The sequence below is a fragment of the Prosopis cineraria genome, unplaced genomic scaffold, assembly GCF_029017545.1.
Source record: "Prosopis cineraria cultivar Desert tree isolate PC_DT_omini unplaced genomic scaffold, ASM2901754v1 PC1076, whole genome shotgun sequence".
Classification (NCBI taxonomy): Eukaryota; Viridiplantae; Streptophyta; class Magnoliopsida; order Fabales; family Fabaceae; genus Prosopis; species Prosopis cineraria.
This window is the reverse complement of record NW_026556401.1, coordinates 17678-36637: the sequence shown is the minus strand read 5'-3', so window position 1 is coordinate 36637 and position 18960 is coordinate 17678. Positions and strand designations below refer to the sequence as shown.

The following is an 18960-nucleotide window of genomic DNA, read 5'->3' as shown; positions in this document are numbered from 1 at the left end:
TATCTTCTAATCATTAATATTAATTATCTCCATGGCGTATAAAAAATAAGGATAAAAAATCTTCATTAAGTTGGTTTAAAATTTTGTTAATCTCATTCTATAAGTTTGCAACTATTAAAGTACCAATTTGCAAGTTGCATTTGCTAATTTTGTGAAGGAAAACTATTTTTGAGCAATGTTATATTTATTAAGCTTTTTTATAAATTAATAAATCACGCTTGTAAATTGTTATTTTGAGAATTGCAAATTATGGGGTAAGAATAGTGAACTTTTAAACCAATTCATTAAAAGACATTTTTATTTTACATTTTCGAAATATTCTGATCTCTATGTAATTTTAAATTCAATGTTTCAATCATCTTTAATGTTCCCACTTGTCCTTATTTTAAAGTGAAGTCATTAAAATCTTCTCTCTCCCCCTTTTATCTGTTTCCTTCAAATAAAATATATGGTTAATTTAGCTGTGCATCGCGTGAGGTGTAAATTCTAGTTAATGATATATTTCTTTTGACTAGGCAAAGTAAAAGAAATAGTGACAAATACTTGGTTAAGAGGTTGAAGATTGTACCACGGGATATGAGTATCAATACACTAAAAAAATTATTAGCAAAATCTTAGTTTTTTTTATACACAGCAAAGTCTTAATTTTGTTTTCGTATGGCGAGCCGATTTTGAGAGAAATGGAAAGAGGGAGGAAGGGCTCTTGGAGATGATGAATCTCAACCGTAAAAGGAAAAATAAATCAATATTTCTAATAATTTACAATAAAAATTTACATCGGTGAAAGATAAATTATTATCAAAATCTCAATAGAAAATAAGCTTATATGAACTATTATTAATTTAAAATTAATTATTGTTAAAACCTGAATAGATATTTATTGATAAAAAACTAACTCAAATTGATAAGTATCTATTTAAATTTTAACAATAATTAATTTTTGATAGATATAAATTTTGAATCTTTGATTGCTATTTTCTCTTCTTAAATTGTGCACAGGCAGGAGGTAAGAAATTGTAGACCTCTTTTGCACTTGGGAGAAGAGTCCTATTTAATATTTTCCATATAAAATTTATTTGGGAACAGGAAAAGAGAGCTTATAGTAAATTGATAGTTTTATCATCAAATAAAATGTTTTATTTGGCTAAATAATATCTTTATATCTTTTATTCTCTAATCTTAAAATCATTAATTTCATTACAATTTTTTTTTACACATTAATAAAATTTCTTAAATATTAACATATTAAATTTATTTTTTTAAATAACAATGATTAACATAAAACATCATTTAAAATTAATAATATTAAAATTAAGGTTTGAAGACTGAAAATACTTATAAAGAAATTAAATTAAAACCTAAAACTTTATATAAATTTAAAAGATTAAAAATTACTTTAACTATATTTTGTATTTTGTTTTGATTTATTAATAAAAAAGTCATATTATAATTTATATTAATTTTTTATTTTAGAAATGTCAACATTTTTACTGTAAAAATAAAATTTTGATTGTGGATTAGATTTTATAAGGTAATAAACTTATTTTATTATGAGGGAAAATGACATTTTCCTTGATGTCAAGGAAATTTCTCTCATTTTTACTTTAAAAAAAACCCCTAATTTCTCGGAATGGGAGAGGAGTTCCCTCCATCCAGCTCAGAACCAAACGAGATGTCCTCTAAAGTCTAAACTCCCTTCCAAACCCCCCACCCCAACAGTAATAAACCAACCAAAAGCCTATATGACCATATCCATATGGTTCCGAGAATTTTCATATGCTAGGAGCCATTGGACGCGCACTATGGAATCTTTAATGTCACATAAGCAGTCGATTATTTTATAAAACTGAAAAATTACAATTCAATCTAAATTGCTAGGCGACACTGGCCAAAAATACAAAGCAATGTTTGCAAGCGGGTGAATAAACAATCTATTCGATTTTTCAGTATAAATAAATCTAAGCTCACATCAGTACTACAGAAGGCACTAATTACTATGGTACAAACAAACCTAAACGAGCATCTTTCATTTAAAAAAAAAAAAGTCACACTCAACCAAATATCTACCGTAGCTTATGATCTGTAAATAGTTGGAAGAATCATGAAGACTCGATCTAGCTTGGATGACCCACATGCCTCTAAGTTCTGCACAGGTCAGATTATTTGCCAATAAAGTCAAGCATCATCATCATCTCTCTGGCTTCGTCATCCCCAGCGTCTCTGCTTCCTCTTCATCTCCTCGTCAGACATGTTTTAAGAACCTCTGTTATTATATCCGTTACCTCTGCTTTTTCTATGCATTAAATCCAGACCAAGTGGGTACCTGATACAATTCATCCGAACATGGCTGAGTTCAAATAAATCATTCTCTCTGGGAAGGGGGAGGGGAAGGCAAAAGAGCTTAGTCAATTAAAAAGGCCATACCAAGTTGCTAAGGATATCGGATAAAGTTGCCTGCATGAAAGGTAGTAGAAAAAAATATTACGAGCTCGTAAAATACAGAATCTCAGCCACAATTGAAGGGAAAAGCATGGCACTGAAGACCACCACTTACAGTATTGAAATCTACTTCCTTCAGAATGTCAACAACCACTGCGTGCATCTCCTCTCTGCTAGGTTCCAGCCTTAGCCTTCTTGCCACTTTTTCCTTTTCCAAACAATGGCATCAGAGAAAAGAGAATTAGCAGGAAAAACAATAGCATGGATAATTGTGCAAAAGAAAGCATAAATGGATAAAACATTACAGAACAACATAATTTTAAGCAATTTATACATATAGAACAAAATTATAAGTAGAAAAGTTTCTCCTTTGAAGATGAAAAGATAAACTCAGAAATTGAGGGAGGGAAGGGGCCAAATATACCATGACCCTTATTGGAATCCTTGAGGGCTTCTCTGACTGTTTTTTGCTCACAGATTTCCCTTTAGAATCCTGGTTTTCCTTTGCAGTTTTCTGCTTCTTGGATGAAGGTTGCTTTGACCTAGAAGGCGTAGCAGAGCATTGTCATGTTCAGTAGCTGATTTCTTTGAAGTTGACTTTTTGAAGTTTTTTCAGAGATCTGGTAGCCCTTGCAGTGGTTGTCTTCTTTACAGGGTGACTCTATCTTCAGCTTTACCAACTGAACTCCTATCTTCAATCTTTTTAGAAGGATGCTTCTGAGCCTTAGGTTTATCTTCCTCTTCGTCTGATTTATTTTTCTCTTGATCACTTTCATCATTGCGAGCTGAAACATCTTCATCTTCCTGAGAAATCATTTTTTGACTCTGAAGGCTCAGCTTTATCATCCTCCTCATCAACCTCAGAGATTGTTTACGCTTTTTCCCAGCTTGTGAACCCTGCTTCTGTTTCTAGAAGCACATGTGCATGTGAAAAGGAAGTTAAATTAATTTGAAGAATATCCTCTTAAAAAAGTTTGCAGGAAACACAGTCTAGATTTCAAAACGAGCCAGGACTGAATCATCCACTAAAGTTTATATGATTTTAAATTGAAGTCACATCAACAAATTTGTTACATATCCAAATGAAAAAGCAAACAATTTGCAGGTAATCATGGTGAAGCAGTGTCTCAATGCTCTTTTCTGGTTGCTTGTGAACGCCTACAATTTATGACAGTTCATTTCCCTTTTTTTCTTATTTGTTTCAGCATGCCTTGTATTTTATTTTCTTTCCTCTTCAGCTATCCAGTACTCAGGACTTCAGGTGGGCTCTGTTCACAGTATCAGAGTGCTACTGGCATCATCAATTTTATGCCAAAATTGGTTCCATAACCTAAAAGAAAAGACAAGGGCAAAGCACGCACCAATATGCTGTCCCAGCTAAGTCAAGGGGTGTCGAAAAATAAACCAGTGTGCATCACTGTTCACAAGTGGAATGCGGATATGTAATTAACATAGAGCAATAGACCTGATGCAGAAATTGAGTGCCTAGCAAAGCACTCAATCAATAGATAATTCAAAGGGTATGATCTGAACTGGAAACATGGCCTAGTCAAGTACTTCTTCAATTGCTCTGAACACTACGCTATAAAAAAAAAAAAAAAATCAATGACAGGTTGTAGAGTCAGAGCTTCAGAATACAACCTGCAATTCCGCATAATTATTTATTTTAATCCGCGCAAATCAACCATGACAAAACTGTGACTCATCTAACTGGAAATTGAAGGAGGCTGTCAGAAGACACAACCACCTCAAGAAAAATGGACCTAGGAGCTAGTCAGCTTTTCTCAAAGACAAAACCTCCTGGATTAAAGATGAATCTTTAACATCAATTATAACTCAAGTGAAAACATCAATAGGTACAAGGCGAAATTGGTGGCTAAAGGGTTTGCACAAGCAAATAATTGCTACACTTGCAACCAATCTTGGGTGGACACTCCAACATCTAAACATAAAAAAATGTTCTCTAACAGGAGACCTAAAAAATCACACATCTGTTCCAATGATGACGCTTTGTGACAATGACTACCATCAGTGAAGGCAAGTAGGAATAAGTTCATCATCACTTCATCAAGTGGATAGTGTATTTCAAGGTACTCGATCAATCAATTTCATATGAACCCCACTAAATCCAAGCTGCTGGTATGTTAACAAAGCAATCAAATGGAACAAAAGAACCTCATTAAATTAAGTCTAGACATGCTGTTGTTGGAATTTTTTTCATTGCACCCCTTAAAACAAGTATATCAAACTCTAGGTTCAATTCCATTAATGCCGATTACTGAATGTAAGGCTTTGCCAAGACATTTTCATAAATATGATAAAAATATGAATGGCGAGGATTTCATGCTAAAAGCTTGAACTGAAATCAAACTGCAAACTAAAAAATTACTATTTTTTGAAAGAATTCTCACCTAAACTAAACAGACATAACTGAAAATCAAAAACCAACAATCAAGATAAACAGATGCAAGAGAACACACAGCAAGATTGATGGATAACCAATAATCTAATATGGAACACACCTTGGAAGATGTTTCAACAGATGCTTCTGTAGAAGATTTACTTGGGGTTGCCTTAATCTTTCTCTTTTTGCCTCTCTGCAACACAAAAGCATGTTCAGGACTCAGTTTTCTTAAGCTAGCAGCATAAAACTAGATAAAATTAAAGAATATTAAACCTGATCTTTATCAGCTAGAAGAACATCCGTTGTAGCATGTGGAGACTCCAAGAACTCCAACAACTTCGCAGAAAGTTCCTCCTGGAAGCAAGTCTCATCATTAAATAAGTATATACCAAAAGATTGCAAATTAAGCTACGAAAGATACTATAAGACTATTCACCTTCTTCACACTTCCTTTAGATATTGGAATGTTAAGCACGTCACAGAAATCCACAACTTTTCTTTCACACACTATCAAGCTTTTCCTTTACCTTGCTCTGTGTTTATCCTGATATAAACAGTATCAAACTGCAAATTAGTAACAGCCTGAGACATTTAAATGTTTTAGGAAAAAGATATCAGACATAAAACTTATTTCGATTGAGTTAAGAAAATCAAGCAAATGTTCATATTATAAACAAATATTTACCTCATTTTCAACCCACACAAAGCCAGAAAACTGGCCAATATTCCTCTTTAAAGTCTGTGCCTGCAAAAGAAACAAAGTCATTAACATTCAACGAACAACCATAGGTTTAGGGAGTTCCACAGACAATTGTGAAGAAAGGTAAAACTTTTCACTACAAGCAAACCAAAGAATCCAAGAACCCGAGTAGGTGTTTCACCTTTGCTCGCTTCCAAAAAGTATACTATGAAGTATTTGCAGGTTGTCATCAGGTTTTCTCTTCGACAACTTGAAAGCCACTACATCAGTTCACATAAATACTTGATTAAGAAAATGTACTACAAAAACCAATTTCACAAAAAGCATCCAACTCGATTGGGAAACCATCTGCAAAGAACTGACATAACTTTAGAAGATTCTTAGTATATGTTAAAAGATCAACCACCTAGCTAGTGTAACAATCATTAAAGAATGTCCAATAATATCAGACCCTCTAGCAACCTATCATTTTTAAGAAGGCCAACAACAAATAATACTAACACTGAGTAGCAAATTTGAATCAGCATCTGACACTGTATACCCACTAACTAGAAATACAGAAGACGACTGAAAGACACTAACAAAGTTATGCATAAGAAAATTATATTGTTCAAAGATTTGAAACAAGGATGTTTGACAGGCAACATATTTTCCAACTACATTTTTCAGCCACTCTGGCGAACAGACAATGATGAGGAGTTGCCAAGTCCAAACTGCCCGCAGAACCAGTTTTAACCACCAGGGGGTATCTGAGAACAAACTCTGCCAACTTACCAAACCATAATTTCCGACACTAGTTCAAAATGTGTTTCCTCTGACTAACAATGCAAGCATATTTCTGCAAATCATGCATGAGTAAGGGGGAATTATTTGAAAGGGAGGTATTTAGAGTGAAAAACAAGCCATCAACTTCTTAACAGTGTATAATCAGATTAAGGGACATCCAACAAAATGCCAAAAAACCCCTTGGCTGATTCTTATTAAAAATTCAAACAGCAAACCAAACAGCGGTAAAATGTGAAAAATTCCTGAAAAGAACTGAATTATTATGATAACACATCATGATATGAACGAGGAGGCAGAAAAAAGGTGTTTCAACAAGTCATCCATGAGAGAAATGTGCAATGGAAACTTCAAATTCCTCGCTGAACTTGAGATGCTTAGGAAAAAATACTCACAGCTAATATAACAAAAGGTTATCTGCAAGTTATATTCGACTTCAATTACCATAGATTGGTATTCTTCTTTACTAAAGGAATATAAAGTGATTCAGCGACACTAACGCATCACCAAAACGTACAAACTCAACTAAAGGCAGGAAATTATGGAGCACGCAAGACAATCTAATTTACCATTTGGGATGTCCTTAAGTGCGTACCGCGACCCTGAAATCCAAAGAGATCCGTGAGACATGAAAATCAATACCTTCAGCCCTCATTTGTCGAGAGCCAAGGATAACATATCACTGAAGAAAGGCGCGGATATTGACCAACGGTCAAGGGAAACACACATACCTTTTCAATTAGCAAACTTTTGCCAGCAGATGACCTGCCAAACTTTCCAGGCGACGGGATAGAGTAACGTTCGACTGTTTTCCTCTCCCTAGTCGGCCGCTCACTTGCTGGAGTAGCAGGATCTTTTTTCTCTGAATCTTGTTTACTGGTTTTTTCTTTCCTCTGCTTCTTGGGTCCACTCTGGTCCCCCTTTGAACTTCCCTTGGGACGACCTTTGGCCTTGGGCTTCTCAGCAGCTTCAGCCTCAGCTTCGCCCCCCTCGTTTTCCTCCAGTTCTTGCTCGTCCTCCTGTTCCCCATCCGTCTCTCCTTTATGGTCCTCATCCTCTTGTTCCTCGTCCTTCTCTCCCGTATTGTCCTCATCCACATCCTTCTCAGTTTTCTGCTCCGCCTCTGCCTCGTCATGTGGATTTGCTTCTTTGCTGTCCTCAGTCTCGGGTTCTACTTCCTTGATTTCAGGGCCTTTCTCCTCGACATTTTTGTCATGAGAATTACCAACTTCTCCCGGAGCATCTATCTCAGAACGTGTCTTCTCCTCTGGTCCTTTAGATTCTTCCCCTTCTTTATTCTCTTCTTTGGACTTGGCCCCAGGTTCCTGCAGGGGACTCTTGCCCTCTAGGGTTTCCGTGGCCATGAAGGGGAACGAGTGAGGAAGTGAACAGTGGCGAATTGAAAGAATTGGGAATAGGAATAGAACAGAGTGAAGCTAAAAACCCTAGGATTGAAAGAAGCCCTAGAATTAAGAACAGATCTTTTGAGTTGCGAGTGACAGGGAGGGAATTGTGAAATTCTGAGCGGACGAAATAAAGCTGAGGCGCGCTCAAACACCACCTGTTTCAAATTTGATGCCAAAATTGTGAGCGGGCCTCCCTCGCTCTTCACCTTCTTTTTTTCTCCCGGCAATTCTTAAAAACTAAAATCAAATCAAAATGAAAAATGAAAAAAAAAAATTAATTTTAGTATCAAAACCAATGAGGCAATGAAGTACTACTATTTAATACCCCTTCCTGCTCTCTCCGTCCCTGATCTGAAGCGCGCCACTGCATCATTGGAATCTTTCCTGTCTCTCCTCGAGTCCTCGTTCTTTTCTGCCTCATGGGCCTAGCTTTTTTTGGCAATTTAAGATGGGCCTTTTTATATTTCCATTTTGACACGACCAACATCATTGCCAAAACAAAATCAACAATATTCCTCAATTTATCGAATTGGATCTTTAATGTCAGCCCAGTTCTTTTTCGAAACATCCTCCTGAGTTTTCTGGGCCAAAAATCTCCTCCGTCAATTTCAGTTGATGAAGGGAGTGACGAAGCGGTGGGAAAGAACCTGAATTTATTAAATTAAGCACCTACGGTGATATCCAAAAAAATAAAAGACAAAATAAAATAAGCACCGAAGTGGGATTCACTTTTTCTTTATTTTTCTCTCCTTTGTTCCGTTTGGAATGGCTTGGTGAGTATTTGAATCTTTCCCAACACACTTTCTCTCCTTTTTTTTCTGGTCCTCGTCACCTCATCCTCACTCTTTGATTGAAAATCTAACGGTTAAAATTTAATATTTTATATAAATATTATAATAAAATGTAAATACATCTAAACTATTAAAATCTGATCTGATCAGTTTACAGCTGTAAACTATATACACTAAAATTAAAATGAATGAATGAATTTGATTGTTGTTAGTCAATCATTATTTACTATTTAATGTCAATTAATATTAAAACAAAATTTAGGAGAAGCTCATCCATTCATGGGTCCTTATATTTTGCTTTCATTTTTTGTTAGACCCCTGTAGTTTTATTTGTTGAAATCATATCTTTGTACTTTCAAACGTTAAGCCCGTTAGCCCTTGGCCCATTAACCCCATAAAGAAAAGAGCCGATTTGGCTGTAGAGGTAGAACGGTGTGCTTAATCATCGTCTGTGTGGATTAATTTTTCCACGTAGATCAACTTTTGCCAATTGTCTTAGCTTGCTCGTGCTTGATTCTAGTTTTGGAGCGCTTTGTGGTCTGTATTATTCATCTCTTCTTTGCATTTTGTCTGTGTATTCTTTTTGTCTCTTCCTATTTCTAAAACTTCAATCAAGTTACCAACTCTAGCTAGCAGCTAGAAATCCATTTCCCATTGCATACCTTGTATAGTCATCTTGAGCCTGGTTCATTTTTTATATTTCTTACATCGTAACTTCTCTTACTAGCATAATTTAGAAGAGATATTATTTAACTTTCTTTGACCAGTGATTTTCATTAGTTCCAATAAGCGCACACAGTTAATCTGAGCGGGGATAACCAAAGCGAGATCTCCAAGATACAGGATGAGCATAATGGAACACAAACAGGGTGTTAACCAAAATGAAGAATAATGATGTAATCAAGTAGTCAGAACTGTAATTAGTAGTTTGTTATTCTAACTAATTATAAGTTAAGCTGTTGAGATATTCTCCTTGTACCTGGCACATGTCTATTTCTGTATATATATGTCTGTGTCTGTACCTCATCCAGGCTATATCTAACAAAATTGGATCAGTTTAGTCAAATAAAGTGAAATCTTACATGTCATCATTTTTAATGATTTTTAAACAGTGCACCTCTTTTAAATTTCTGCACTTCTCTCCCTACCGTCATCATAACACGAGAGCCAAAAAAAAAAAAAGACGATAAATGAAAATAATTTAAAGCAATATAAATTAGGGGCAACAACACTTCAAACCACATGAGCTAGTAAGATTATTGTCAAATAACATTAAAATTAATAAAATTAAATTTTATAATAAATCATAAACTAAGATGTCTCCCTAAAAGTTAATAGAGTAACTATTGGTTATGAAAAGGTAAATAATAAGAGTTTTTTATGATGAAATTAAAACTAAATTAGAATTAAATAAATAGAGAAAATTCAACTAAAAAAATTATCAAGCACAAACAGCGTAATAAATCACAACACAATTATTTAAATTTAATCTTCTTTATCCATAAAATAAATTAATTTTATTTAATTTTATTATTTTGGTTTCATTATATATTTCTCAAATTATCATTCAAAAATTAAATAATAAATTAAGTTATAGATTAATTAAAATCTCCCTTAACCTGCAAACTAACAATTGTTCTAAGTTAGCCACACCAAAAATAAAGTTTGGATAATCACCCAAGCTAGATCAAATTATTCTTATATTATTATATCAATCGATTATAGTAAGCAAAACCTCATATAAAATTTATAACTCAAAAATTATGTAATAAAGTTACTTTAATTAGTAATAGCAGTTAAATTATAAAATTTAGAAGTAGCGAGAAGAAGAGCAAATTAGGATAAAATTAAAATAAAATCTTTTTTAAATATTAAAGATTTTAATTAAAATTTAAAATAATAGTTTATGATTGATCATATTAAAAAAATTAATTATTTATAAGATTAAAAATCAAAAATATAAAATGAGAATAGGAGAGGCGATCGATCGCTTTTGTCCTTTCTTTTTCCTCCCATGCACGCCGCCACTATTTCTTTTCTCCTCCGTCAAAAATCGTCCTCCTCTTTCTCTCTGTTCCTTCCTTTATATATACATATATATATCATCTACCAGGTGATGCGTGCAGCGTGTGTCTCCTTCTATAAATAAAACTTAATAATTTAATAAAATAATAAAATTATTCTAAATAACTCTAATTAAAAACTACACTTAAAAACTCAAAATAAATATAAATAAAATTTTAAATATTTAATTTTTTATTTGATCTCCAAACATGCCCATGTTCTCCTTATTGAAAATAATCTCTAACAATATCTTTCAAATTGAATATAGAAAATTTATACAAATAAAATTAAATTAAATAGCACCTGTACACAAATATTAAAAGTATTATTTATATTTTAAAATTATAAATTTAAATAGTTAAAATTTTAAAACTAAATATTGGCTAATGAAATTAAATAAAATATAATTAAACTCAATTAACCTCAAATAAATATTTAAAATTTTAAATTAAAAGAATAAAAATATATAAAATTATTATTTATCAGCTAGACATGTCATGTTTTTATTTGATAGTATACAAATAATATAGTATATTAGGTCTATATAAAAATTTCTCACATGTAATACTATATCACTATTTTCATTGAAAGTTATCTCTAAACCAGTTGAACCCAATGTACTAGGCCATTCGCTTGTTTAACTGGCCAATCTAGACTATGTTTGAATAACATTTAAATTGAGATTTTGATCATTCAGACCTCCTCAATCTGGGTCTTAAAAGCTTACTGGAAAGCATTAAGATCGTCTAGCTATTTGGGTGATATTGACTAAAATTGAAGAATAGATGACAGCTAATTTTTTTCTATCATTTTATAGAGGGTCGTAAATGTAATTTTGCAAATACTTTATGTCGTATAAACCCTTAGAGACTTCAAAGTAATTAGCTCATTTCACAATATTCGTTTGTCGTTTAGCTATTCGGGTTATATTTGTTTGTCATCATTCCCCTATTTAACTCACAAGTTAAACTAGTTTATCCTTAATTAGATATTGCGACTTGTGTAGCTCACCGTACATAATGCTGAAACAAAAAAGAAAATTTAAATTTCTAACAATCTCCTAAGATTCAGATTAATATATGGAAATTAAAATGTAAAAAAAAAAAAACGACGCATCAACGAAAAAAGCTCTTGTGCTGAGAAGATTTATTTTAATCATTGCTTGATGGAGGCAAACATTAATTCTAATTCTAAATCAGTAATGTATCTATCCCACTTTTTCAGGCATTTCCTAATTTTTTTAGAAAATATTTTTATGCATATACTAAACATTGCCCGAGTGTGTGATTAGAAAAAGGGGCTTCAACCCCAAGCAGCGTTCCACTAAGTAAAATGTGCATTGACTTGAAGGTTCTTTGTTTTTGAAAAAAGTTTTTTATAGAGTTGTTCGCTTGCCTTTCAAGAAAAACAATTTGGTTTAATTTCAGTCATGCAATGTCATTGACCCGTTGTATAAAGTGTTGGCTCACAGAAATCTATCATTCGTTTATCTATAGGCATGGTTTAATTTACTACACGTTATTAATTAAGAAGTTGAGGAATTAAATGATAATATTTATCCATATGACATCAGGCATCAACTAATATAGTGGCGACTAATATTTTATTATCAGGATAATTTATTTGGTTCACTATCACTGCATATTTTTATTCTTACTTTGATTTATTTAACAAAATGTAGCAAATGCAAAAACATTTTAATTCTTTTACAGCACAGCCCGACGCACCAAAGCACCCTACAAGTAATTTCGCTGACCTAGAACTTTACTATGAAGCAACATCGATCATCCGGGACTGGTTTCGGTCACTTGGATTCCATATATCGAAGCATCACAAGACCCGAGTTCAAACCCGAGTGGCATTGGCGATTCAGAGAGCTCGAGCTGATCTACACCATTCCAAGCCTGGAGTCCGATTCCTCCTTTCATAGGATCCTCCACCGTTCCTCTGTTGAGGCACGTTAAAAGCCTGGGTCATTTGGATTTGATTTCGACGACTCATATTTAACGTTTTTATTATTTTTATTTTATCTTTATCAAAAAATTGTAAATTTTTTAAATAAATTTGGTCAGCAGTTTGGACGATCTTAATCTAATACATGTGATCCAAATTTAATATTAAAAATTTATAAAAATTATGAAAAATTTAATGTTAAATCTACACTATCTAGAATATAACTAGATAGTTAATGTATAAAATTAAGTTTTTTAAATAAATCTAATCAATAGCCTAAATAGTCCAAATTTAATATTAACAATTTTAATATTAAATTCATACTATTTAGATTATGTATAGATGTGCAATTTATAAAAAAATTTAAATAAATGATCAATAGACAGCCCAAATTTAATATTAAAAGTTTGTAAAAATTGTACAAGTTTTTACTATTAAATTTGTGAAATATATTTAAATAGTTAATTTATAAAAAATTTAATTTTAAATTTAGACCATCCATGTTAAATATAAATTGTTTAAACTAGTGATCATATTTATTAAAAAATTTTATAATTCCCCAGGGATATTATTGAAGAGAATCCTCCAAAATCATTCAAGCATTCTTCCTGTTCCCTCTCCCTACTCTCTCTTCTCAATTCAAAACTTTTAATTTTATCATCCATGATCATTCTAACACCATTAGCTAAAACCCTACCTGCCCATCCCCACACCCCTATTATTTGTTTCCATCCTTGCCGTTGCCGATGAAAATTGACTCCTTTTTAACCAATAAAATCATTTTGCTGTGGGATGAAATTCACGAAACGGAGAGAATATCTCCCGAAGAATTTTTCGCTGGAACCTCAATCTCAAGAACGCTCAAGTTCTATAAAGAATAATATAGAGATTTTATCATTAATAAATATAGAGAACGTACTCCTTTTAAATATAGATTTTATCTATAATATAGAGGTTTTATTATTTATAACATCGCATATATACGGGATGCTGAAGGCTAATTCATGACTTCCTCATGTGATGCATTTAAATGTGCACTTTAAAGCTGTCATATATTACATATTCATCGTGGAAGACACAAGCTTCATCTCTTTGCGGAGACAAAGCTGATGAATTTATTCATAATAAACATAGAAATAAAGATCTGAATCCTCTTAATCTCTCTTTGAAATTTAACAACACTAACTCTGAAGAGATGAAAATATATAGCATGTGAGATTTATTGGTGGGTCGCGAATCATACTTAAATGATGAATTCAACGACGGCACATGAATCTCACGCACACATATATCTTTGCTTCAGAGTTTAGCATTGAATTCCACAGAGATATTAATGAAGAGAATCCAAATTCAACCCAAGCAAATGCAGAGCTTTCCCTGAGAACTGGTTGTACAGCTTGCACTCTGAAACTTGGCCTGCAGAGCCTGTTTGCATTGAGCAATGCACTGAGAAAGCGTGCATGGATTCATTGGAATCGCAAATGCACTCTCTCCAGTACTTGCCCCGAACGCCAACATACCGCCCACCACAACAATCACCATCAACCACAGCTTCTTCCCTATTTTTGCTTCCATTAATGGAACCTTCTGCTCAAAACCTATATATTCTTAACGATAGCTTAAGCTACCCACATTGGACTAACTAGTTGCTTCTACGCTATTTATAGACCGAAATAAGCACCCATGTTGCCATCTCATTGGCTTAACCCCAGAAGAGAAGTTCTGCATTAAATTAATGAGAAGCTTAACATTGTGGAGGTGTCTATATTTAAGGATCTGTTTATTACATTGTTGAATGCTCGTACCGACTGCTTCCACCATTGGCAACCGTTTCTCCTGAATTGGCGAAAGCGAACCAATGAGAAGACGAATTTACAAGTTACAGCAATATTCTAATGTTGCCCTTAGTTCCACGTGTTGTTTTTCCATTTCTGGTTTCATGTCAACCAACATGCAAGCTCTTAGCGAAGAGTCTGTCACTTTCTCATTTGCATACGGTCCATTTCTGCATCAATTATTGTTTGTTTAATTAAATGACCAAGATAAGGAGGCATCGAACTGTATGAGGTATGGAATCTCACTATACACTAATTTAACTATGCAATATATGCAAGAAATACATGAAAATGAAATGGAATAAGAATGCCCACTGAATATACATTATCATTATGTAGACGGAATGATAAGTACTCCTGTGAATAATCAATACTTCAAGAAGCACAATATTCCTAAATTAATTTTGAGCTTCACGTTATCAACAAAGTAAATTTAATTTTTGTCACTTTGAGGTGGTGCGTGGTCACCCTAACCTAACTTATTAGAAGATTTAGTAAAGGTCGGTTTATGTTCTTGCTAACTTTTAATAGTAATAATAAGATTATGGTGTATTTTTGCCATTGTACTTTAATGAGCATTGAACATCCTGTATTAATAAATCAAACATTTTTTTTAAACCATTTTCTAAAGGAGGAAAATGCCCCCCTGTTAGTGATCATTTTAACCCTTGAGAATATGATAGGTATTTAACAAATTTAGAATTTATTACAAAATGAGTATATAAAATGAGTGAGAAAATTCTCACATCATTATCTTCATGCATGAATAAAAAAGTATAATATACAGTGCAACGCTATACTTTTCTATAAGGGAAAATTAAAACAGGTTTTTTTTTTTTGCAAAAAAAATAAAAATAAAACAGCTTTGAATTTTTCCCCCCATGTTGATGATCTCGTATGATCGTATCTATTCATCTAATATTTTGGTTGTTTAATCACCGCTTATTATTTATATCTTCGCATGATTTCATGGTCAATAGCAAATTTTTACGTACCTTTTTAGCCATGCTAAGTAGGACTATGTTGATGGCAAAGCTCTCTTAATAACCATTTAATACAACTATATATTTAGGACTTGAATTCAAAACCACTAGTTAGGCCAGTACAACTTTTTACTAATTAAGCTACGTAGGTGCGCTTGTTAGCCATCTAATTCTACTTCTACTTTATATTACTTTTCAGGCTTCAATATTAAATTACTCTTCATTTTATGCTCCACACACACACACACTGTTCAATTGATTTTTAGTTTCACTTCTTCACGGGGAAAAATTCCCATTTAATTTTGCACAAAAAAATAATTTAACTCATCAAGTTGTCTGAACATGACCTTTAAATTTATATTCCTCATCTATTATAATTTTTTATGCATACGCCATACATATGTGTGTCTATAAAAGTACATTTGAGATTTGCACATATACATCAAATTTAAAAGTAGACAGTATCGTTCATTTCTTAATAATAATATGACTTTAATTGTATTATACATACATAATATTCGATAATCAAATTTACAGTGCACAAGAAACATGGCGCAAAAATAAAAGTAAATACTATTGTACACGAAATGCTGCCTTGAGCTGAAAAATGTCTGGAAAAATAATTTAGGAAGCCATGTAATTTATAACTTCATCAAGTTTCAACCTCGGAATTATGTACACAGCTTGCACTCAGAAACTTGCATGGCCTAGAGAGCATTGAGCAATATCGCACTGGGAAAGGGGGCGTGGATTCAGTGGAATCGCAAAGGCTCTCTCTCCACTGCGTGCCCCAGACACCAGCAACAATCACCATCAACCACAGCTTCTTCACCATTTTTGCTTCCATGCATTAATGGAATCTTCTCTCTCAGCTCTAATGCTAGCTAGTTGTAATTGTTGTGTAAGTATGTCAAAAGGAAAAGTTTTACTGATGCACACAAAATGTTTTACCGCAAGTGTATAGGTCAAAGTGCAATATAATAGTGCGTCAAGGTCGATCTCACAAAGACTCAAGCAAAATAGCAATTAGACAATAAAGTTTTCATTTTTGTTCACGTTAAGCAAAACTAATTAGAAGCAATTGATTAAGCAAAAATTAAAAAGTGAAATGAATAAAATGTAATGAGATTCCCAATCAGACAACCACAAATGTCCAATGCAACCTATAGTCACTAATCCTTTACTAGCTTCATAAATCTTGCTTTTTACCCAATTAATTAATTTTACTGCTAATTTTGTTAATTTAGAGTATTAATGGCTATAAGGGCCTTTTGAACCTCAAATAACCCTCTCTCAAATTAATTATGTTATTTCTAACAAAATTATCCAAGAGGCAATTTTAATTCCAACTCACTCTAATTTGATTATATAAGGTAATTAGGTATATTTTTATCCTAATTACAAATTAGATCATAATTTAATCTCATATTACTCAATCTAAGGGTCCAAATGAGATTCCCCTTTGTCAAGGAAAGACCCCAACACCCAAATTCATATTTAATGATGGCCAAACATTAAATAGACAAATTAATACAAGATTGAGCAACCAAAATTAATATTAAGCATAAACAATGGGTAAAAACAAGCTCTAATCCACCAACAAGTTTATAGTTCTTTTAAGTCAAACAAATTCAGTCACTAACAGCCATTAAAACAGCATGAAGCATCAATATTCAGCAAAAGATACATTAAAATGTAGAGAAAAAGGAGAAGAAAGCTTAGGAAGGATGATTTCTGTTACAAATCGAAAGATCCAAGTGTTCCCTAAGCTTCTCCAACTCTTTCTCCACTTTAGAATGCTCCTTGGACTTGCAGCTGTTGGTTGAAGATGAACTGGAATAGAAAATGAAAGCCAAAAACCCTTAAAACACGATTTTAAGTGAAGGTGTGCGTTTTGCTAAAAGTTGGTCTAATGTCACAACATTCAAAATTAGTGCTGCAGCATCACTGGGCAGAATTCAATTTTTTATGGGCTTCAAAATTATCAGCTTTGGGCCCATAAGTTGGGCCTCCCTATATGAATAAAACTCAAATTCAATGCCATAGTCGATCCACTAACTTCAACAATTGTCTTGGACTTTATCCACCTCAAATATCACAAATACTTATCCACTTAATCACATATTTGCTAATTAATTTTACAAAATGACTTCCAATTGCATTAAAAACACTATTAAATTCATTAAAATATTGGAAGTCATCATTTACATGTCTCAAATGAAAAAAGCTCCTAGTGTATATATACTAAAAAATGAAATGGGCTAATAAATGGGTTTAAAGAAAATGTGGTCAAGCCTACATAAAGTAATTGTAGATGAAAATAGTTTATTTATCCCCTTTTGTGTGAATCAAAGAGGTAATGGGTTCTTTTTTGGGGTTTAATTTTTCACAATTGAAAAATTAATTTTATATAATATGCTTATCTAGAAATATTTGAGTTTGGCATTTTAGAGTTTAAATCCCTTAAACTGCGTTTTGAATGCCATTAACCAGAGGTTAAAAAGACAAAACCAATTTCTTGAATGTCTTAATGCGTGCCAACATTTAGTAACTTCTTAGTTGCCTGGCTCTTGAACTTTCAAGTTAATTCTCTCCTCCTTCTTCACATACTATGTTGTGCTATATCGGTTTATTTTTGTTTGTTTCTATTGTTCTGTTGTCCTGACTATTTGGTAGGACGAGCTTGTTTGGTTCTGAGGAGTCATTGTGCAAGCAAACCAAATGTGCTAGAATAGCTTTTAAAAATAGTATTTTTTGACACAACTCAAGCTTCAATTTGCTACCTACAACCAAATAATACTCTTAATCATATATATAGCTAAAGCCACCCACACTTGAACTTGATGCAACAAATGTTATACAACGCTATTTACAGACTCAAACAAAATATCCATGTTGTTGCTTGCTACACCATTCGCTAAATCAATCCCAAAAGAGAACTTCTGCATTAAAATAATGAAAAGCCTAGCAATGTGGAGGTGTATATGCTAATAAGCAAGAATATGTTTATTATATTGTTGAATGCTTGTACCAACTACTTCTGCCAATGAGAAGATGATCTTGCAAGTTATAGCATTATTGATCCAATGCTCTTCTGTTTTCCACGCGTAGTTTTTTCATTTATAGTTTCATGAAAACCAATATGAAAGCTCTTATAGCGGAGACTAGATCTGTCAGTCTCTTATTTAAATACTGTAGGCTTTATTAAATAAGCAAGATATGGCGGCGTGGCCCGTATTGGAATGGTATAGGGTATGAAATCACACTACACACTAATTTAAGAATGCAAAGACCACAAGAAATATATGAATATACATGCAAAGGGAAAATTTCCACTGAAATTATAGTAGGATAGATTATGTGGGCGGAAGGATAAGGATAAGTGCATGTTGTCTAAGTGAATTAAAAGATACAAAAGAAAAGTAACTGGCTAATAAAAAAAAGCACGAGCCATACATTATTTAAAAAAATAAACACTCGTACACACAGATTATGTTGAGGTGTTGCCATATCTCCCTAACCTGATGAAGGAGATTTTGTATCGATTGGTTCATCTTTCTTTCACGCTATTCATGTATAGTGCAATTTGTCCCTAGCGTTGT

At 33.0% G+C, this 18960-nt stretch overlaps 1 pseudogene; it reads right to left on the bottom strand.

Annotated features, from left to right (window-relative positions):
- Positions 1-2554: 2554 nt before the first annotated feature.
- On the bottom strand, positions 2555-8127 carry LOC129299203 (DEK domain-containing chromatin-associated protein 1-like; annotated as a pseudogene).
- Positions 8128-18960: the final 10833 nt, after the last annotated feature.